This window comes from Amblyomma americanum, chromosome 8 (assembly GCF_052857255.1).
Source record: "Amblyomma americanum isolate KBUSLIRL-KWMA chromosome 8, ASM5285725v1, whole genome shotgun sequence".
Taxonomy (NCBI): Eukaryota; Metazoa; Arthropoda; class Arachnida; order Ixodida; family Ixodidae; genus Amblyomma; species Amblyomma americanum.
In genome coordinates this window covers 85,354,214-85,376,627 of record NC_135504.1, presented here as the reverse complement: position 1 = coordinate 85,376,627, position 22,414 = coordinate 85,354,214, and the positions used below count along the sequence as shown (strand labels likewise).

At 45.0% G+C, this 22,414-nt stretch overlaps 1 long non-coding RNA gene and 1 pseudogene across 4 annotated transcripts in view; both read right to left on the bottom strand.

The window, feature by feature from the left end:
• Positions 1-22,414, bottom strand: part of LOC144101971 (uncharacterized) — a 33,748-nt gene that overhangs the window by 5,958 nt on the left and 5,376 nt on the right. For 2 of the 4 annotated variants that reach the window (XR_013308123.1, XR_013308121.1), the window contains exons 3-5: positions 21,160-21,328; positions 16,816-16,963; positions 4,709-4,757 (exon numbers count right to left, since the gene is read on the bottom strand). This is a non-coding gene — a long non-coding RNA (uncharacterized LOC144101971). The remainder of the gene's footprint in view (positions 1-4,708; positions 4,758-16,815; positions 16,964-21,159; positions 21,329-22,414) is intronic. The other 2 variants (XR_013308124.1, XR_013308122.1) reach the window with 2 other exon arrangements.
• LOC144101559 (uncharacterized) lies at positions 18,149-20,815 on the bottom strand (annotated as a pseudogene).

The window sequence follows — 22,414 nt, the reverse complement described above, 5'->3', positions numbered from 1 at the left end:
ATGATGACAAATTCGTACAGGACTTTGGAGCGAGTTCCTCCTGCTGACATCTTGCCTTATTTTGTCCGAGCATGCTTCAAAGACATCTGTGCATGTTGTGGCTTGGCTGCCTTTCTAAGCTGCCTTGCTTGAGAGTCTAACTTTTTGGGCCATATTTTACACTTTCACTTTCTCCTCTAAAAGCCTTCAGTAATGTAGAGCTCAGCAGTAAATGTTTATTTTGCAACACTAAGATCAGGAGCATATACAACTCAATGCTTTACACTAAGGGAGTGGAATTTAGTTCATACTGCTCAGAAATTTGTAACACCACAATTTAAATGTATATCCACTGTAAAAAAACTGCAGAGGAGTATTTTTCACTCACCACCAAAGGCAATCATTTTCTCCGAGAATTGCAGCTTCCAACATAGCACAAACACAATACTATTTCATGATAAAAATTGTAAAACACAGTTGGTCTAGTATATTCCTGTTGTTATTACAAAAGAACAAGTATGCGCCCAATTTTCACATGAAGTTGGTAATTCAGGCCTGTAAACACCTCATCGAATAGAGCTATACGCAAAAATTTGCACCTCCCGCCAGTTTTATTAACTGTAACAGTGAAAACAGGCACGGGATGTACACTTATACCACCATTCACAAAATAAACTCAAAGACAATGGCACTACTGATTTTTGCAATTACATTTCAGCTGTCAGCGAAGTTAGAAATGTGCATTGTCAATGCTGAGCAGGGGAGGCTACAAGACAGCAGCCATTTTGCGTGCTGCTGTTTGGTCCAATGTATAATTTATTTTGTAATAAGGGAGTAATTACTCATTGACATTCACCCAAGTGCAGCCATAGGGCTACAAAGGAAAGCTATGCAGCTTTCTCAGAAACTTCGTAGTTTAAGAAAAATTTGTCCTGGCCCCTAAAACATTTTGACCACAATTTATTTTGCACTGCAGTTATGGAAGTGCAGCAAGCACTTGACGAGTGATGATACCGGCACCTGTCAAAAGCAATGTTACAGTATTTGCGAGAAAATAAGTCAGCTTTTCTTTTGAATCATCCATTTCAGAAGGCACCTCACACTATATTTGTGAACAATTAAGCTATGAATATAGCACAAATTATTCATTTTTTATCCCTCCTTCTTTCCTATAACCACAACGAGCTTTCCCACCAAGCTCATGAGTTGTGAGAAAAAGTAACCTTCTCCATCCTGGTCACTGAGACGAAGTGCGCAGCATGCAGTGACAAGAAAGGGTTGCTACAAATGAGGAGAGAAGGCGCCAAGAGCTGTTGAAAAAGAACAGAAGGCAGTGAAAGGGCAATTCGGAGCAGAACTCCGCGGCGGCTGCATTTCAATGGAGGCGAAGCCCCATGTGCTGTGCACATCAAAGATCCCCAGGTGGTCAAAATCATTCTGTAGACCTCTGGCATCTCTTTCTTCCTTTCTTCTTTAGAAAGCTACTGTGTCATTTCCTTTCCTCAAAATCCAATTTTCATTTTTTCATTTTCAGAACTGCGCAGCCCGAAACAAATGCCAAGCAGTGAGGCAAGAAGCAGTGGCATGCAGGCAAGCGTTAATGTGCGGAAGGCTCACACGAAATATTAAAGGTTCTTTGTTCTCCATTTGCGGAACTGAATATTTTCTGCTGCAGAAAATCAGGGGCCTTGCATCAGTCTCCCAAATGAAATGTGATTCATGCTACCGATAGAATGTAGCCCATTCGGATGTTACTGCAGCGAAGCTTCCTCCTTACTGAGCTGAAGAAGTTTTCGAGATAGCCTAGACACAGGTGAGATGAAAGAAGTCAAACCAAATCTTGGCAGAGCTCTTTCCACACCGTAAGGATGGCCTTCACAGACGTCAGCCACAGAATGTACAATGCTGTCAAAGCTCTAGCTTAATTTTGATCTGTGCAACTGGCTTTTCCAAGGACTACATGAACAAAGCTGGTTCTGGGCAGTGGTGCTTCTCCAAGAGAGACGGTCAAACAGATGGCCAATTCCATCGCCTAACCCTGCTGTAGATTTTACAGCCACAGGCAGCTTCCACCAGAACAAAATCATGCCTGTCAGTACTTCGCTCAATTGCATTTCGCTTCAAAGAGACAACGTGGATGATTCCAACAGTTTTTGGTAAAACCAATTGTTTGGCACTTTGCAGATATGTTGAGCTTTGTTGGGCAGCAGGAAACATTGGTTGCAGAGAAAATAGTAGTATTTAAATATGCAGTGTCTTTTCCGCTGCCAGCTGATTCATTACTGTGACGTTAACACGTGGAAGTAAATGGCACATTTGGAAGGGAATGGCAGTGTGGCCTAGTGCCAGAGATCTGTGTTGAAATGTACCGTCACCACAGTTTGCTTGCGAGAACGACCGCTGGCAGCTATGCCAGTACTTCAAAGTTAGGCCTTCTCTATCTTGTAACAGCTCCGTTTGCAGGGCAAGTGGACTTTGTTTTAACACTGTAATCTGTTGAAACGAATAAATATCAATTTGTCCTTAGTACACCTAAAAAATATTTGTTGTTTTCCGACCTTAACAGAGCTTGTCTGCACCTGAGTACATATGCCCTCCACTGGGATGCTGCCCATGCAATCTCCAGAGTGCGAATCTCGTTTTTATCCAGACTGGAAAAGAATAGAATCTGGAAAAACAAAACAACTCACAGTAAGCCTATATATGCTGCTTTGTTACAGATACAGAATACAGAACACCAGAGTGAAATCTGCACGCTAATAAGTATGCATGCCATTTCTATTCTCATTCATTTGAATTTTTCTCAAGTTGGCAATTCAAGCCTTTGAGAAACACCTATGTTTTCATAGTGCATAGTCTCAGCTAATTAAGGCATGTATAAACAGTGCCCTTCATTTTCAGGTAGGGACCAATTTTACTCGGTTCCTGGACCCCCTCCAGCTGCATGAGCAGACATTTCAAAATCAGACTGAGCCCATATGCTACTCAAAAAATGCACATTCAAGAAAGTGCACTTTGCCAGTGCACAAAGCTGAAGGCAACACATGTCACCTAGCAAAGTCTGGTCTTCTACTTCCTTCAGACCTGTGCCTGCAGTTGTGGCCATGCTTTTAAAGCTTTAATGACCCAATTATAAAGAAATGAAACATCAAAACTGTAACAGCTACACTGTGAAAACTAGTGTACCGACATTAAAAAATGACGGACGATTTAGCATGGTTAAGCCAAATGTGATAGGTGTGCAAGAACTTCGGCTTTCACTTCAGTTTAAGTTCGAGGCTTGTTTTTCAAGGTCAAGCAGGGACACCTAAGCTCCGCTTGAAAGGTACGATGTGACAGCGTTAATGGGTCAGTGTCCATATAAGCGAAATCGGTAATTGCCCACTTTACATTCAGATGCCTGGTGCACTGGCACAACAGGTTAAACGATGCGCCACTGCCCTATGATGGCAGCTGCTGTCACTGGTAAGAACATACCGGGCATTATAGTGCATGTAAGGGCAAGTGCGATTGCTGCCTCTTCTGAAAATTTCGGAGAGCATGCTGCAGGAAGGTGGAGAGCGGCGATGGGTTGGGGTGTGTGGTGGTTAACGACTGCATCTTCGTCTGTGCAGGCTGCGTCTACCCATACGGCGTTGGCTTCCGAAACATAGTGTTTGTGTGGAGCTTTTGCATGGGCTATTTGGTGGACTTACTGATAGGTGGCATGGGTGTTCCAAGGAGGGGGGGGGGCTACTAGGAGCTGTGTGTGTATGGGGCGGCGGACTTGTATGCGAACTTGGAGGGTGTCAAGTATGTGGCACCCTGTGAAAGAGTGTGTTGTGCTTGTCTGTGGGCCCCTATAAGTTCACGTGTGGTGTTGTGAGCCCATACATGCTACACAACACTTGTGAGAAATTTGGAAATTCACCAGTAGACTGAGTTTCAATACATTTCTCCAACTTCAAAATAAGTAGCACCTATTACCAGTGCCACAAAATTGTGAAAAAGAGTAATATGCAAACCTGAATAAAAAACATGCATTCCATGACACGCAACCATCAAGGGCCCATCCTGTGCCAATGATTTTTCCTGTGACAAATGCTCGGCTCTACTTCTGGCAACAGTTCTCACAAAATGAGCCACAAGGAGTCATTGAAAACTGGCCAGCTGTCATACAATGCCATCCTTTTTTTCCTTCACATTGCTTCCTCAAAGCTTTTCACTACAAAGCACTGACTAGTGGGAACACATTGAGATAAAAATTTGCGTCCAAGCTCTTTTTCAGAAATGAGTATGTTGTGTACATTTAGTGTGTCGAGAATTTGAGACACTGGCCATAAAAGGGTTAAATATCTTTTGAATGCTTACTGCATATGGCAGGGCCGAATCTGTGGATAAGTTAAACATGTTTATTTCTGAAGCAAGAGGCCAGAACACAGACCTGCAGGGCATTGTATTGGCAACGGTATTTCAAGTATTACCAACTCTAATCAGGACCTGTTTCACGCTGTTGAATGTTTCAAATGCCCACTCTTATTTTCTATTGACTTATCGGATGGCCAACTCTCAAGGCATTTAACTGTGACAATGGTAGAAGTGACATAGCACAAAATCACGGCATTGGCTAGTGAGAGTAAAGGAGAGATGCCTCTTCCCGCCACTGGAATAAACTGGAAGCGTGAATTAAGTCAGTCCAAATTAATCAGATTCCACTGTACCAGCTTCCGAGTCGAAAAGGTCAACTCACTGCCTTGGTCAGCCACTGTGGAAGGGGTTGGAGCACCAGTCAGACATGCCTGCAAGAAAACAGCTCAGCTGAAGCAAATACACAAAAAGTGCAGGGCAGCAGCAAGATTTATAAGGTAAGATACAAATCATTCCCATTAAGTAGAACATGGTCACTGCTGAAAAAAAAGTGCAGTTTTGGTGAAGCAAACCAAATCAAAGGAATCGTTTATGGCACAGTGTAGCAGATGCACTTCATCAGACTTCATTTTAAAATAAAAACTCCGCAAGTAATGAGGCACAGAAGATATTCACAGGACAAGTGCAAGCTTTCAACTATGACTAGTATTTGAAAGTCATTGTTTCTCCTGCCTGCACCTTTTCTATGCTCTAGAATCCATAGCTTGTGCAGTTTTCATGCTATCAAATCATGCTGTATGAACTAGACCCACACAGTACGCTCCTTGAATTAATCACACTTATATACATAAGAACTATTCTCATTAAAGGGACCCAGAAAGGGGCTCTCAATAAAGGTGCGTTATGTCTGGGATGTTAAAAGACGACGGTTTGTAATTATCTTCCAGCAAGAATTATTTTGGTGCGTTTTGTGGAAGCTGAGTTATATACAAAAAAAATTGGAACTTCCGCATCATCGCGCCTTTCCCTCTCCTCTCGCACGCCAAAACAGCGGTGCTCCTTTGTCGGCCCCCCTCACTCTGTCCCCTCCCTACCTCCGCCGGCTGCGGCACGCGCGGAGTGACTGCGGCCACAGTAGCACGTGATGTCTGAAAGAATTTGGCGCTATGAACCGTATATAACCCCCCCGGCTGTTGACGTCATTTGCACGACGTGATGTCGTATCGCAGGTTTTTGCACAAAATTCCAGCACCGCATGTCGCCGCGAGGTGCAAAAGCAAGAATTTTTAAAAGTGTATTGTAAATTTTCTGCTCGCTTTTCACTACGACATTTGCAGCTATATACTTGCACAAATCTGCGCAGCCCAAGCACATTTGTTGTGTTGTGTTGGGATTTATGGCACACAAGCAACTAAGGCCATCATGCATCAAGCTCGAGGTATAGCAGAAATTTCGTGAATAATTCTATAGAATTATCCAGGAAATTTGTGATACCCCCATAAGTCAGAGACATCGGCCTCACACTCATTACTATTTAGTTCAATTTGAACATGCAAATTTGCTTTTATGCAGGGTACCAAGAACATCCATACTGAAGTGAAAGCTACACTATTCCAAATTACGTTAGTCCTGCCTGGTCACAAGTTTTTTTGAGCAAGCAAGCATGAAAGTCTAAATTTTCTCAACAGCACTTACACAGAGGCTTTCAGTGCTTCTGCTTTGTTGGGCAAGATTAGCAGAAGTACATCGATTTTATTTTCCAGTGATAACATGTTCTGCTAAATTCTCTGCATTCTGCCCCGTTTGAGTCAGCCTGAACATAATAATCATGTTCTTGACATGTTTTTAGTGCGAGTTATCGGTAATTCTTTCTAGCAATCCACAATGCGCTGTCATAAATGTAATGGCGGAAGTGAATGGGTTAACGTAAGACAGCGGATTTTGAATGAAGGTACGCATGGCAGAAGCATACAGAATTGAGTCAGATGGTCACAGGATATTAAGAACGCTATAGCTGGCGCAGAACTATGCCAACCGGTGATCAGCGGGAAAGGCCTTTCTCTTGCAGTGAATGTGGTTGGGTTGCTGCCGATGATGACAACTGCGAAACATACACCTCTCCAAAAAGAGTTAGTTATATTGGTTTTATTGGCGCAGAAGCAACTGAGGCTATGATGCAATCAAACACAGAGCTTTTCTTAAAGGTGACGCTTTTTATACCTAGAGTTTGTTTAAAACACTGGCTTCTCTGAGAACCTAAAAATGCATAAAAAGTGAACCAGTGCTTGATCACTTAGAAGCAACATGGTGTGTAATGGGATGTATTCATTGTAGAATGTTCTAAAATATTTCTTTCTTAGTTGTTCAACTTCTGCACATGAAATTAAAATGTGGTTTACTGCGAGTTCATTGGCACACATTTCACAGAGAGGTTTGTCTTGATTTGTCAGCAGGAAGCTGTGTGTAAGGTGTGTGTGTATGTGCGATGTGTAGCCGACATAAAATAACTTCAGTAAAACGTTCTTGATGTCTACATGATTTCCATTCTCCTAAAAGGGGCTTCATAAAATGCAGTTTGTTGTTTGTCTGTTCTTCCCATGCAACCTGCCATTTATTTCTAAGTATACTGTGCAGTAATTTCAAAAAATCTGTGTGGTACGTTCACTTCTTTTACTTGACCGGTTCGAGCTTGTGCTAATTATGCATCTGCTCTCTGATTACCCTCAATTCCAATGTGCCTTGGGACCCAACAGAGTATAATGCTATGCTTTTGTTTTGTTATTTTAAGTATGTTGTGTACGATGTTTTCGATTATGGGTTCAGCGGCATTTCGAGAGTGCAGTGCTTTGTGCATACTCAGGGGATGTGTGTAAATGATGCTATTTTTATGTGTTCTTTTACTACTTGTTCTACTGCTACAAAGACGGCATGACACTCGGCAGTAAAACCCACGCGTACTGTGGCAGGTGTGTCATTTTTTTTTTAAATTACTGCACTTCCAACGTGACTGTTTTGTCTTGGTATCACGATTTTCTTGTAGTGCAAAGAATTCTTGTAGTATGTGTTCATGTGGCGTTTCCTTTTTGTTTAAGTGTGCCAGTGTGAAGTCGCATACTGAAGGGAGGCTGTACCATCGTGGCAAATATTCATATCTTTGTGTAATATTCGGTAGGACATCTAGTACTGCTAACTCCACATTTATCTTCAAAGTGCATTATTACTGGCCTGATAAAATGTGGTTTATTGCTGAATAATCTTTTAGATAGGCACTTCCTAACAATAGAATGGCAGAGATGTTTAGGAAGAGAACGGGATTTTAGGACGTATGCGCATGCAAGTGTGACTTTTCTATCTTCTAGTGTGGGCTCATTAGCTTTAACATAAAAACTGTTTACCGGGGATGTTCTATATGCTCAAGTTGATAGGTGCAGAACAAGATTATGAACAGGGTCCAGTCATTTCAAGTAGGATGCCCTTGCTGAACCATATACTATGCACCTTTAGTCCAGCTTGGAGTGTACCAAAGAGTGATAGATTTCTAATAGGCATGCTCTATTGAACCCGTACTGTTTTCACGAGGGCGCCTTTAATACATTGAGGCTTGGAATACTTTCTTTCTTTTTAAGCTTGTTAATGTGTGGTAGAAATGCAAGTTTCTTGTCAAAAGTGATGCCTAAAAATTTATAGTCTTGTTTGATTGGTAGTGTGGTTTGATTCAAGTATAGGTTGGGATCGACCTGTAGGCCTTGTCACAATGAGAACACAACAGCTACTGTTTTTGAGGAGAAAACTTGAACCTATTTTTCTCTGCCCAGGCAGGTAGTTTACTTAGCGTGATTTGCATTTGTCTCTTGCAGGACGATATGCTGGAGGAAGTGGATGCTACCTGTAGGTTGCCTACATAAACCGAATATATTATGGACTTGGGTATTACTTTGGCTAAGGAATTCAATTTTACTATGAAGAGTGTCTTGCTTAGAATGCACCCCCGGGGTATGCCAATCTCTTGGGTGAAGGTCATAGAGTTGCTCCTAGGCGGATTCTGAATGTGCGGTTAGCCAGGAAGTCGTTCAAACAGTTCAGCATCCTGCCACGGATACCTAGCTCTGCTAGGTCACGGAGAATGCTGAACTTCCATGTGGTATCATAGGCCTTCTCCAAGTCGAAGAACACCCCGATACAGTGCTGCTTGTGGATGAAGGCCTTCTGGATGGTGCTTTCTAGGCGAACAAGGTGATCACTGGTCAAGCATGCTTTTTTAAATGCACATTGATGTAAGTCTACGAGTTGTCAAAATTCAATAAGTGTGAAGGTCAGTCTAATGTTTATTACACTTTCAAAAGATTTAGCAATGCAGGTGGTGAGGGCTATCGGTCTGTTATTGTTAGGACTTGTTGGTGGTTTTGCACATTTCAGAAAAATACTATGACTTCTTCTTTCCACTCCTCAGGTATTTTCCCAGTTGTCTATATTTTATTAAAGAATTTCAACAATGCCCGTATGGCAGCCTCAGAAAGATGGGCAAAAGTAATGTAGTACACGTTGTCTGGGCCTGGTGCTGTCTTTTTACCAGGAGATAATACCCTTGAAGAGCAGTTTATTGTAGAGCTGAAAGGGCTGGCGACGTAACCGTTGCACAAACTGACCCAGCAGCGGTGGCACCAGCCGAACCTCTTTGTCGTCGTCGATGGTGCGCACTGTGGTCTTCTTCATTGCAACTGCACCGGTGACAAGAGGGAGCCATCCTGGCAACTCAAGGCAAAGAGATGACAAGGGGGTCGCAGTACGGCTTTAGCCGGCTGACGTGAACAATTTCGCGGCCCTGACAACGGTGGTCCAAAGAGGAGGTCACAGGCTCGACGCTACAGTTCATAGGTGACGTGCGCTCCAAGACACGGTAAGGCCCAAGGTACTTAACAGCAAACTGGGAGGCAGCCAGCACAGACAACCAGGCAAGCGACTCAGCGGGAAAGTCATGGGCGGACTGGCAGCGGTCACTCGCATATGTGCGGAGGCCTTGAGTGGTACTCGTCAACGAGCGAGCCAGCTGGTGGTACTGCTCGACATGACGGGCAACGTCAGAGAGAAAAGTGCATTCTGAGCTGTCGGGGTGGTACGGAAGGACGGTATCCAGGAGACAAGAAGGTTCAGAGCCATATAAAAGAAAGAACGGAGAAAAACCGGTTGTGGCTTGAGAGGCGGTATTGTAAGCATAAGTGACGAATGGAAGTACTTGATCCCAATTGGAGGCGTCAGAGGAAATGTACATGGCGAGCATGTCTCCAAGAGTCCGGTTGAAGCGTTTGGTGAGGCCATTCGTTTGGGGATGGTAGGCAGTAGTTTTGCGATGGACGGTGTGGCATGCATCCAGTAGCTCGTGAACGACGTCAGATAAAAACACGGCCGCGGTCGCTGAGAAGTTCCCGAGGGGCGCGCGCTATGATGCAGGATGAAATGATGGAGGAAGAATGCGACGTCACGAGCACTAGCCGAGGGCAGGGCTGCCGTCTCCGCATACCTAGTGAAGTGATCCACGGCTACAATAATCCGTCAATTCCAGGCAGGCGTGGATGGCAGGGGACCATACAGATCGATGACCACACGATCGAAGGGGCGAGCTGGGCAAGGCAATGGCTGTAACGGGCTGGGGGAGGGGCAGACTTGCGTTGCTGACAGGCAATGCAGGAGCGTATATAACGGCGAACAAAATCGTACATTCCATGCCAGTAGTATCGCTGGCGCAAACGTTCGTAGGTTTTTTTAGCAATCCTGCTTGAGCGCTTTGTGGGTCGGAATGGTGAGGAATAAAAAAGAGCCATTTGCGGGCATCCGGGTGATAGTTGAGGCGATATAGGAGAAAGTCGCGAAGCGTGAAATGAGAAGCTTGTCGATAAGGGCCCAAGGTAACGAATCCGTAATCGGTGCATTGAGGGCATCTAGGAGTGAAAAAATTAATGGATCTCGACGCTGTTCCATGGAGGGGTCCATGGCTGTGAGCGCAGCTAAGGCCGAGGCGAGGGCGTAGGAGATGGCAGAGGTGAGCGCGACAAGGCGTCAGCGTCACAATGTTTGCAGCCCGACCGATATGCAACATTAATATCGTATTCCTGAAGACGAAGGGCTCAGCGGCCGAGGTGTCCAGAGGGGTCTTTGAGGGCAGCCAACCAGCAGAGGGCATGGTGGTGAGTAACAACATCGATGGGGAGAGCATAAAGATAAGGACGAAATTTTGTGAGTGCCCACACTATGACGAGGCAGTCCTTTTCCGTAACGATGTAATTAGACCCGGCTTTCATGAGCGTATGACTTGAGTAAGCAACAACATATTCGGGAAAGCCAGCCTTACGCTGTGCAAGGACGGCTCCGAGGCCTACGCCACTGGCATCAGTGTGCAACTCGGTTGGCACACTGGAGTCGTAATAGCGCAGGATCGGTGGTGAAATCAGAAGACGACGTAGGGTAGCGAAAGCAGCGTTGCAGGCTGAGTTCCAAGCAGACAGATCAGCGGGCCCATCCAGGAGCTTCGTAAGCGGTGCGATGATAGAGGCGAAGTTGTGCACAAAGCGGCGAAAATATGAGCACAGGCCCAAAAAGCTTCGGAACTTCTTAACAGAAGTCGGTTTGGGAAAGTTTGTGACAGAACGAAGCTTCTCCAGATCGGGCAGGATGCCATCTTTGGAGACGACATGGCCAAGTATGGTCAGTTGTATATTGTGCAAGCGCTTGAAATGTGTTGGAAAATCAGGTGAAAAAAACGACAACATCGTTAAAATAGCACAGGTAAATGTGCCCTTTGAGGCCACGCAAGATGTACATCATGCGCTACAATGTTGCAGGAGCGTTATAGAGGCCGAACGGCATCACGTTGAATTCATAGAGGCCGTCAGGTCTGACAAAAGCTGTTTTTGGGCGGTCAGATTCAGCCATGGGGACTTGCCAATAGTCGGAACGGAGATCCAGCGAGGAGAACTCGGCTCCTTGCAAACAGTCGAGGGCGTCATCAATACGGGGTAGTGGGTAGACGTCTTTGCACGTAATTTTGTCTAGGCGATGATAATCAACACAGAACCGAATCGAACCATCCTTCTTTTTGACGAGCACGACGGCCGACGACCATGGAGTAAAAGAGGACTGGATAACACCCCAGTGGAGCATGTCGTCCATATGTTCAGAGATGACGCAGCGCTCTGGAGGCGACACATGGTAGGGGCGCTGGGGGAGACGGGCATGAGGGCCGGTATCAATAGGGCGAACGGCGGTGGTCGCGCGGCCCAAAGAGGTTGTCTGGTGGTCGAAGGAAGAGTGGAACTTGTGAAGCCGGGGAAGGAGCTTCTCGTGATGAGCTGGGTCAAGGTCGCTGGCCACTGAATGGTGAAACATTTCCTGGGAGAGCGGGTCGGAGACAGCACTAAGCAGTGTGAGGGCGGCGACGGAGGTACCACAGCAAAAAGCCCCATCGTCGAACGGTATGAGCAAATCAAGGTGTTCAATGTGTCCAAGACATTCTCCACAGAGCAAGGTGCACTGATAGGGCAAGGAATTCAAGATGACGGGTTCGGTGGCACCGTGGCATATGTCAAGGTCAGCAAATGGAAGAGGTAGGTGTCGGCGAAAAGCGAAGATGGGTGAAGGCGCGAAGAGTACAGTCTTAATCTCTGACGGGCAGAATATTCCTGCAAATGTGGCAATGACGGACTCCGTAGGAATTTTTACTCCGTCAACCATCCTGCTGCATCGATGAACAGCAATCACTCCTGCAGGCGAGAGGTTCTCAAGCGTTTAAACCGGGCTCAATCGAGAGTCGACCCCTCGGACCAAGCCCTTGGAACATGCTAGATGAGGCGGAATGAATGCACTCGCCGGGTGGTTGGAAAGGGTCGTACACTTTAGCAGGTCTTCAATGCAGCCTTTATCCGGTGACTTGCACAAATTACCACCCCTGCCGAACTGCCGGACATCGGTAATGTGCATGAAGTGCTTTGATACGGACTGAAGAGCCGCCTGCACTGCCTCCGGGTTGTTCAGTCAGATAGTGCCTCCATCGGAAAGCACTAAAGCGACAGGAATGCTCGGAACTCCACTGCGAAAAAGAGATCAATTGGGAGCTGGTGTTCACGAAGAGATCCCGACCAAGGGTAAAACCCCTGGCCGGGAGAAGTAGACATTAAGCTCTCGTCCCGTGCCCAATCACCCCAGAACAGGAGCAAGCAGGCACAGACAAAAAGAAGAAAAAAATTTAGCAAGCTAGCGCAACACCGCCAGGTACTTAGCCGCTGCCCCACAGCCTGGGTTGCTGGGCCACGGCCCAACTTCTGCTTCCTCTTCCCCTCTGGCCAGACCGAGCAGCCTGCGGCTAAGTCCGAAGCCATGAAAAGCGGCCGAATACTGCAAAAGGAGGTGTAAAAACCACTAGCGGTCCTCGAGGACTGCCATGAATAGGTAGTCATTGGTAAGGGACCACCAAGGGCTGCCCCAAGTTCGCAGAAGGGGTCGCCTCCCCAAGCAGAGGGAGGCAGCTGGTCTTAGCAGGCAGGGCTAGTTCCAGTGGCCACGTTGCAACACCACGAGTCCGTCAATGAAAAGAATGCATCACAACGAAAACGCAAACAAAAAGAAATAACCTCTGCAGAGGTGCGGAAATTGCACTCCTGCAGAAACAAAACATCAACGAGGAACGATCGTGCAAGGTGAAGCACCTCCTGTTGCTTATCGGGAGAGCGAAAACCCTGCACATGAAAGGAAGCGAACCCCATTCCGCCCTATAAGTTGAAAGAGAAGAGAACGTGTATTCCCTGTATTATATAAAAATGAAAGTTTGTACACTTTATTAGCACCTCGATGCTTATCCAATCTGCAAATGTGAAGATGTGCTTTATACCTGCAGAGAAAAAATTCTTGAACATAGCCTTGCTTGAGACTTGTAGTTTTCAAAATTTTTTCTAGTAAGCGACAACTTCCTCAAAATGGTGGAAATAAGCCCCACATATTCCTTCTCACCTGTACGTTTAGCTCGAAAAATACATCATGGCTTTTTTATCTAGATGTTTACGTCATTGCAACTTTGCGAAATTGAGCTGTGCTTGAAAATGCTGCCATCGCCACGACGTCGTTTATTTTAGTTTATACTTTTAATCCTGAAATAGTAGCATTTTCACAAAACGAAATTCACTGTTGAGCTACTGAACAATGTGTGCATAATATATAAAATAGTAAAAAAATTTAAAATTTGAAATATTTAGACTGTTTGCTCTCTCGTGGAATCATCCAATTACAAACTTTTTAACTATTAAAGTTAGGCATCTAGTTGCAATTAAGAAATTTGCAGCCGGTCATTAGTAATAGCCACATCAGTTTCAGGAATTTTGAAAACGCAATTACAGACAAACCCGCAAATATCGAACTCGCAAAAAACCGGAATTAGTTCGATATATCGTGTAATTTGATATAGAATGTTTAAAGAAATTGACAATGTACAAAACGCACCTCATCAAGAACTGTTCTTTAATACCTAAAGACATGTACGGCGTGCATATTAGCGCGAGAAATAGTAGCCGATCGTTTTCTGCTTTTTCGCTTTCAAAGAATTGTTTAGCATGCAATTTTTAATGTTGTCGAGTGACCGAGAACAGCCAAGTCCACAGCCTTCTATGGACGCGCAGTGGCGGCAAACAACGTTCAGCGCATGAAGTGCTTCAGATCACGTGGGCGGGTTAGAACTCGTTGGGTCCTCGCAGTTACCGTTGCCGGCAAGATCCCTAGCCAGATCGGCAACAGTATCTTCGTCAGCGAGCTCTCCGGTAGTCGCAACATCGTCGTCAACGGTGCTGCAGTCCCATCAGAAACGGCACCTGGGAACTCTTACAGCTGTGTTAACAAATCGTCAAGTTCCTCGAGTGGTTCATCGATGTCGAGGGGTTCATCGCAACTTTCAGTTGGGCTGGCACCTGCCTCGCCGGAAGCAGAGTCCACAGTGATGGAAACAATTTCGAATTGTTTCTTTTTTGACGTCGTTCTACGATGCATTCAACATCGTTATTGCGCCCAGGAGGTCAATTTTCAACTCCCAGCCCGTGCGGAGATTTAGCAATAATCGTTGCACAAGGCGCTTTCTGTAGCCTGCCTTCAGTGCACGAATGACACCTTGATCCAAAGGCTGCAGCACCGACGTTGTGTTCCGTGGCAGGAAGCGAAGCTCTATGTTGCTGACGCTGACCTTACAATGGTGAGCAGAACAATTATCAACGAGTAAGCAGACCTTTCTGCCTTTGCTTACCAGGTCGTCGTCCCAGGACTTAGCCACTTGCCAAAAACTTCGCTTGTCATCCAAGTTTTTCCGTTGGACACGTGGGTCACCGGAAGAGAGAGTGCATTCTTCAGGCACCGCGGCAATTTGCCCTTGACGATCACAAGTGGTCGAAGCTTGCTCGATCCATCGACGTTGGTGGCGAGCAACACCGATATTCGGACTTTGTTAACTTTCCCGCCGTTGGACTTATCATCACGACACGCCAGCGTTTTGTTAGGCAGCATTTGCCAGAACAAGGCTGTCTCATCGGCATTAAATATATCACGGGGATGATATCTTGCCGTGATGTCGCTCCAATTTCCGTCAATCCATTTCTGCACGCTGCTGACGTCCACCGCGCGGCTTTCACCGGTGACAGCCCGGCCGACAATGCTGTGGCGCTCTTTGAAGCACTGCAGCCAACCTGAACAGCCTTTGAAGTCGGGTCTGTTCAGCATGAAAGCGAGATCCTTTGCTTTCTGCTCAATTACGGGGCCAGAAACAGGGATGTTCCGTGACCTGACATCAAGGAACTACTTGTACACTGCTGCCTCCATGTCTTCATATGCAGCCGCGCGTACGCGGCGGGCGCCGGTAGCACCAGGCCTCTTGTCCGCCTTAGCCCTAATGTCGGCCTTATTTTTCAAGACCATACTCATCGTGCTTCTTAGGATGCTGTATGCTGCAGGGACATCCAAGTTCTTTTCTTCACGTTCAACTCTTTTGATAATCTCTATCTTTGCGGATACTGTCAAGTTTTGCCGTTTCACGGCAGCCATCTCGTTAAACAGAGCGGACGAGCACTACGTTCCGAGGACGTGACTTGCAACTGAACTGTGTGCAAGCACACGTGCCACGTGGCTGTGACAGAGAGAGAGATGGGTCGAACCACTTTTTCTAGGGGGTAGCTGTCTGAGGGAGGGAGAGCCGCGCCACACACACGCAGTTGGGCTAAACTACTTTGGGATGGGGGTGTCGACAGCTGGCCCGGTAGCCGCGCGGGAAAGCCAACTTCTGGGGAAATTTTGCGGTGTTGAAGTTCGATGTATCGCGTGCAGCTGCTATATTTGTTCCATTTAACTGTAATTTTTCCTACATACTCTCATTGTAACATTACGGTGTTCAGAAATTGTTCGATATACGGGGTATTTCGATATAAACGAGTTCGAGATAGTCGGGTTCGACTGTACTCTTTGAGCTGTGGCTCGACAAAATTTGGCTTTTTTGACTAGTATAATGCACTGGAGCAGTTGCTTTGCCTACTTGCTTTCAAAAGCGCATGTATTTTTGCACGATGCAGTCAAATTTTGATGAGCCACAGTGGAGAGGGTAATCGCGTTTTGTAAATTCTAAACACTGATATCACTAATACTGACGACAGGCTACAACTTCTAATTGCAACCAATTACTTAACTGTGATATTTAAAAGTTTATCAGAAATTAGTTAACCAGCTTATTAAATACAATTCACTGGCTTTCCGGTGTCCACCAACACTGGTAATATTATGCTGCAAAAGCCATATTTTTAACCCAAAAAGCATATTTTTGAAAATTACTTCGTTCTCTCTGAAATACTTGGTGTATATACTATCACTGCTCACTTTCCTGTACAACAGAGAAGTTAAATAATTTATTCTGTAACATGAAGGTTCCATGAGCCACATAACAAACCTCTGGAAATAACTTTGTGCATGCACACACTGTGAAGCCCTGTTGCTTAAACAGTAAGAAATCAAGGCCGATACCTTTTTAGCTTCCTGACATGCCAGTCAATCCAGAACAGTCGAGACAGCCAAATAAACTCATGACAAAATGAAAGATGTGAAGCACCCTGTGCTTCACATCTATGTTTGAAGTGCAGCAACTTAGAACTGCAGACATGTGATTTGCTCCATGTAACAAGATGTGAACTTTTACCTTTGACAAGCATCAAAGCTACATGTTTTTTTTCAACACTTCAGAGCACTACAATATGCACATTTAGGCTCATATTTCTAAGGATGTGATTATTTACCTCTCTAAATAGCTAAAAAATCTCTCACAGTGAAACAGTACTTACTCTGTCTCAAGACTGACATTCAAGGCTGCTAACACTAACGAATAAAAGTCCTGCTAAATATATGCTAAAAATCCACAACGATGTAGATATCAAGCTTTGAGGTGATTTCAATGAACATACATTATCACAAGGATACTGAACTGACCTGGTTGGTTTGTTATTTGGTGCGCCATTCTGTCCCTTGTCCGCAATATCAGCCAGACCCCTTGTGGTTACTTGTCTGCATTACCAGCAGGAAGAGGTAGAGTCCTAGCCATGAGATGTGTGCAGCAACAGCACCAATAGGTAGCTTCCTCCATGGCGGAATGCAGCGGCAAGAGAAGTGCGTAAGAAACAACTTCGAGATATACAGTTATAGTGAATTCTTTCATAATCAAACCTTGGAGAGGCAACAATCAGTTAAATGTGCATCAAAATGCAGCACTCAGAGCGAATTTTATAAAGTTGCTGAGTAATGAGCACTAAAACGCAGCACTCAGAGCAGGTTTGATAAGGTTGCTGAGTAACAGCACAAGCAGCAGACAATTGAAATGCAATGCTTCCTTGAACAAGAAAAAGCCATAACATGCTGTTGTGCTCAATTCTGCCCCCCACTGATATACACAGGAAATGACATTAACATGTTATGCCTATTTGGTTTAATATAAAGAGATATTTAGTCATTCCAGTCATTTGAAGATAACTTACACACCACCACCAAATGTGAAAATTATTTCATCTTTCTTGACCGGTATATACCAAACTTCAGGCAGCTTTTGCTCACAAAAGCGGTAGCTCGAACACACTGAAATATAATGTTTGTTTCTCTTAGAGCAGCTAGGAGAAAGTAACTCAACTTTACTTGCCGTTAAGTTTATTTACCTGTCTTTAGATAATGTCAGTGGTGGTCCAGCCAATCTCAGATTTGGAGCAATTTTTGGAGCAGGAAAAAGGCCGTTTTGTAGCAATTTAGGAGCAGCCACATTTGCATTTTGTAGCAGTTCTGGAGCACAAAATTTTGCGTTTTGGATCAGTTGGAGCAGGAGGAAAGCAAATGCATGACATTTGGTGCTGCTTATTACTACTGCACAATTGTTCAGTATTTCTTTACAGCAAACAGACACAAGCAAGACAGATTGACGCAGCGCAGCCATTTAACTCATGTGCCCACAGCACGAAACCATGGTATGTTGCAAACAGACCTTATTTCGCTATGTAAATAGCACTTTTACACTAGTGAGAACAGTTTTATGCAACAAAACTTAATAAGAAAGTGACTATAAATGCCAAAAAACAATTTTGTGCTGTCAGCAATAAGAGAATGACTAGACATACACAGCTGCATCAAAAGTATAAATAATCTTGCTATTAGACGTGCCTACATGCACCATCTGAGCATGTCTTGTTTACACGGTAAAATAGGGTTTAAAACATAAATAATAATTTTATCTATTTAAGCCACATATATTGCACAATGAAAATATGGAAAATTCTTTCAGTCAGTGATTTTTGCTACTTCTTTTTCTCAGCTCGTCAAACTCGAGGAGTGCAGTAGCCACGCTCGCATTCCCTTCAGCTAACTACTGTTGCCCACTTTGGACCTGCTCCATGCTGTTGTGATCCAAGCCAGTAGAGATTGTCTCTTCTGCGCGTTTAAGTAATGCACGGCATGACGCAACCTTTTCATATAAGCCCTTTTTCAGTCGTTCCACAGTAATGACATTGGGCTGGGTCTGTGTGGTTGCAGGCTTCGTCACCTCCGAATCTTCACTTTCCTTTTCAAGCCTATCTGCATAACATGTCCTTGCCTTCTTTACACATCGGACCAGCTTAGGTGACAGGGGTAGTTTGGTGGCATCCTCGTTGTACCTTTGCAAATACGTCTTAACCTGCCGTAGTCTATGTCTATTCAGGCTATTAAGAGACGAACAGGCATGGCCCTCAAGCAGACGCTTATTTTTACTGAACCCTCCCTCGCAATCTGCATTACTATGTGGGAGACAGGAGGGCTTTCACGAGTTTGGCAATCAGTGGGTACTTTTGCTCACCAGCAGCTGATTTTCGTTGATATACTTAAGCCCACGAGCTGTCAATCCATTCAGGCACTGCAATTGCAGTACTGTTAACTGGATCGCATTTAGGCATGTACCATTCATCAATTAATGAAGACACTTCATTCAGCTGTAGCACTTGTGGCAGTTTTGAAGCAAGGTATCGCAGTGAGCGGGCTTCCAAGTCTGCATGTGTGAAGTGCAAGCCAAGAATGCTTTAGTAAAACGAGCTTTTGGGCAAGTTGGTTACTTTGCTTCCACATAACTGCAGCGTAAAAAATTACGAGCACAAAAAAGGGGAGAAACACATACGACACGGACAAAAGCTGCACTCACAACTGATTTTATTTCGCCAGGAATGGGAAATATAAAGGTTCCGCCGCCGATGCACGCGCAGCAAGTACACGTACCTCGATCACAAAAACCAAAAAACCTAAAAAACCAAAAAACTAAAAGCAAAACTTTATCACACCGTGAAACCCATCTTATCGCCTGGCAGAGAAAAGGTCACATTCAGCTTTATACAGATGAATAGAAGTATCGCTTACGCAAAAAACGCCCTTTTTCTTTATATGGTAAGCTTCCAGTAGTTCATGTGCATTTTGATCTTTGCTTTTGCCTAGAATCCTTGCACCTTCAAAATGCGGCGAACAATCCTGACAAGACCTGCAATGTTTAACTAAATTAACGTCTTCATCTCTCTCTAAATTTCTTTCATACTCCCTCAATCGATCGTTGACACATCTGCCAGACTGGCCGACATAGGCTTTTCCGCATGACAGCGGAATTTCATAGACCACTCCTGCCTGGCACTCTACATGGGGCTTAGTATGCTTTTTCCCGCAGCCAGTTTTTGTTGCCTCCTTACCGGAGATGCGAGGGCATAGTTGGCCGAGCTTTTTCGGAGCTGAAAAAACCAGCGGCACCCCAAACCTGTTCGCTACTTTCTTCAAGTTATGCGAGACTGTGTGCACGTAGGGGACTACTTCCGGATGCACAGTGCGCTCAACTTCCCTTGTCTTCGAGGACGTCGCCTTCTTCTTCACCTTTTTCAGGAGGGTTTCCGCAACAGCCGTCACGATCGACTGAGGGTAGCCCGAGTCCAATACTCTTGCCAATTGGCCGTCAAAGCTGGTCTGCATTTCATGTTCGCACGATTTATCTAGTGCAGATTCTAGGCATAAGTTCACAATGCTTCTTTTAATTATTTTAGAGTGTGCAGAATCATATGGCAAAAGACGTTTCTGCACACGTGGAGAGTACCGCCAACACACGTGATCCCCCCCGAACTTTAAACGAATATCCAAAAACTGTAGAAAATTATCGTTTGGCACTTCGCAAGTGAAGGTCAGTCCCTTTCCATGGTGTTTAAAAACGTCTAAAATCTTATCAACAATAGCGCAGTAGTGTAAAGGGCTCTGCTTGTCCAATAAGATAAAAAAATCGTCAACATATCGGTACACCTTAGTGACCTCGTCCGGTTTAAAAACAGTTGCTAACAACTGGTCAATACTAGCTAAAAAAATATCACTTAACACGGGTGCTACGCAGGACCCAATGCATATTCCTTTGGTTTGTAAGTAGTGCTGGTTGTTAAAAGCGATAAAAGTTCCTTGAAGGTAAAATTCTAAATGTGTTAGAAAATTGTCAACAGACATACCAGCAGAATTTTGGAAGGGGATGACGCCACTCTTGTCAATGCACTGTTTCAGTGAAGCAAACAATTCCTGGTGGGGTATCGAATAAAACAAATCTTCAACATCCACAGAGAAAGCGAAGCCAATGCTGCGGTTGGTTTTTAGAAAATCAACAACTTCTCTAGCATTCTTTATAAGAAAAAGGTCATTAATGGTGAGCCCTCGCAAGGATCTCTGCAGGAACCGACTAACAAGCACCTGCCATGTACCATTTTCACTAACAATAGTTCGGAACGGTACATCTGGTTTGTGTGTCTTGGCACTAAAAAACACTTTCAAAGCATTGCCTTTACAATTCATAATCTGCCTGGACAGTTTACAGTTGTGGGACGGCTTTTCTTCAGGGTAAAGTTTTTTTGCACAGCCTGAAGGGCTTTTTCGCGGAAAACACCTTCCGGTAAAAGAACAAACCCTCCATTTTTGTCGGCCTGGAGAAGAGAGAGCCCGTTATCTTGAAAGTAAGTAACCACCTTCCGCAAAGACGTGCCAACATGACTATTATATGAAAAACCAGCTGTTTTCAAAAGAGTGTCCACACCTTCGAGTAAGCATTTCTCCCGTTGCTCGGTCGGCGCTTTTTTTGCTATACGGCGGTTGAGTGCTGCCAGGTCTTGAACAGGTACAGAAGGTGGAAGCCCGTACTTGGGTCCTTTGTCGAGTAGACCGTGTATGTTCTGGGGCAGTTCTACCCCACCTAACACCGTGAGGTTTCCACTGGCTTGTAAGTTCCTCTTTGTAGACTCAGGACCTCGAATGGCGTACCTTAGGTAGGAGCTCCACCAGAGCTGAGTCAGATGAGCTGTGGTCCGTTTGATATGGCGCATCTTGGATTCCGCCAGCCAAGGTGGATACCGGTCATAGCACGTTGCCGACAGCCAGTCCTGGTACAACCGGGCCTGACGCCAGAGCTCCGAGCGTTGCGGAAACCCTCCTGAAAAAGGTGAAGAAGAAGGCGACGTCCTCAAAGACAAGGGAAGTTGAGCGCACGGTGCGTCCGGAAGTAGCCCCCTACGTGCACACAGTTTCGCATAACTTGAAGAAAGTAGCAAACAGGTTTGGGGTGCCGCTGGTTTTTTTCAGCTCCGAAAAAGCTCGGCCAACTATGCCCTCGCATCTCCGGTAAGGAGGCAACAAAAACTGGCTGCGGGAAAAAGCATACTAAGCCCGTTGTAGAGTGCTAGGCAGGAGTGGTTCATGAAATTCCGCTGTCATGCGAAAAAGCCTATGTCGGCCAGTCTGGCAGATGTGTCAACGATCGATTGAGGGAGCATGAAAGAAATTTAGAGAGAGATGAAGATGTTAATTTAGTTAAACATTGCAGGTCTTGTCAGGATTGTTCGCCGCATTTTGAAGATGCAAGGATTCTAGGCAAAAGCAAAGATCAAACTGCACGTGAACTACTGGAAGCTTACCATATAAAGAAAAAGGGCGTTTTTTGCGTAAGCGATACTTCTGTTCATCTGTATAAAGCGGAATGTGGCCTTTTCTCTGCCAGGCGATAAGATGGGTTTCACGGTGTGATAAAGTTTTGTTTTTAGTTTTTTGGTTTTTGTGATCGAGGTACGTGTACTTGCTGCGCGCGCATCCGCGGCGGAACCTTCATATTTCCCATCCCTGGCGAAATAATATCAGTTGTGAGTGCAGCTTTTGTCCGTGTCGTATGTGTTTCTCCCCTTTTTTGTGCTCGTAATTTTTTACGCTGCAGTTATGTGGAACCAAGGATGCTTGCATGTTGCAGCAGTTTGTTTTCAAGAGCTAGCTTTTGCAGCAAGTCTTGTGAGCACACTATGTAAAAAGCGCGGGCCCGAAGACGCAAATGCTTTCTTTCAGGGATGTCCCAGGTCTGCATTGCATCACCTGTATCCGTACCCAACTCGGGCTTTGTCTTCCACAGTGTGTTGTCAGTTGTGTGCATATAATCTGTGTTTTTTTCAAATAAACTTTCAGTTGTTAGTAGCGCTTGTCCTTGTCTTCCTTCTCTGTTCTTGTTCCTAGTCGCAGCGCTGGTGAAATTGTG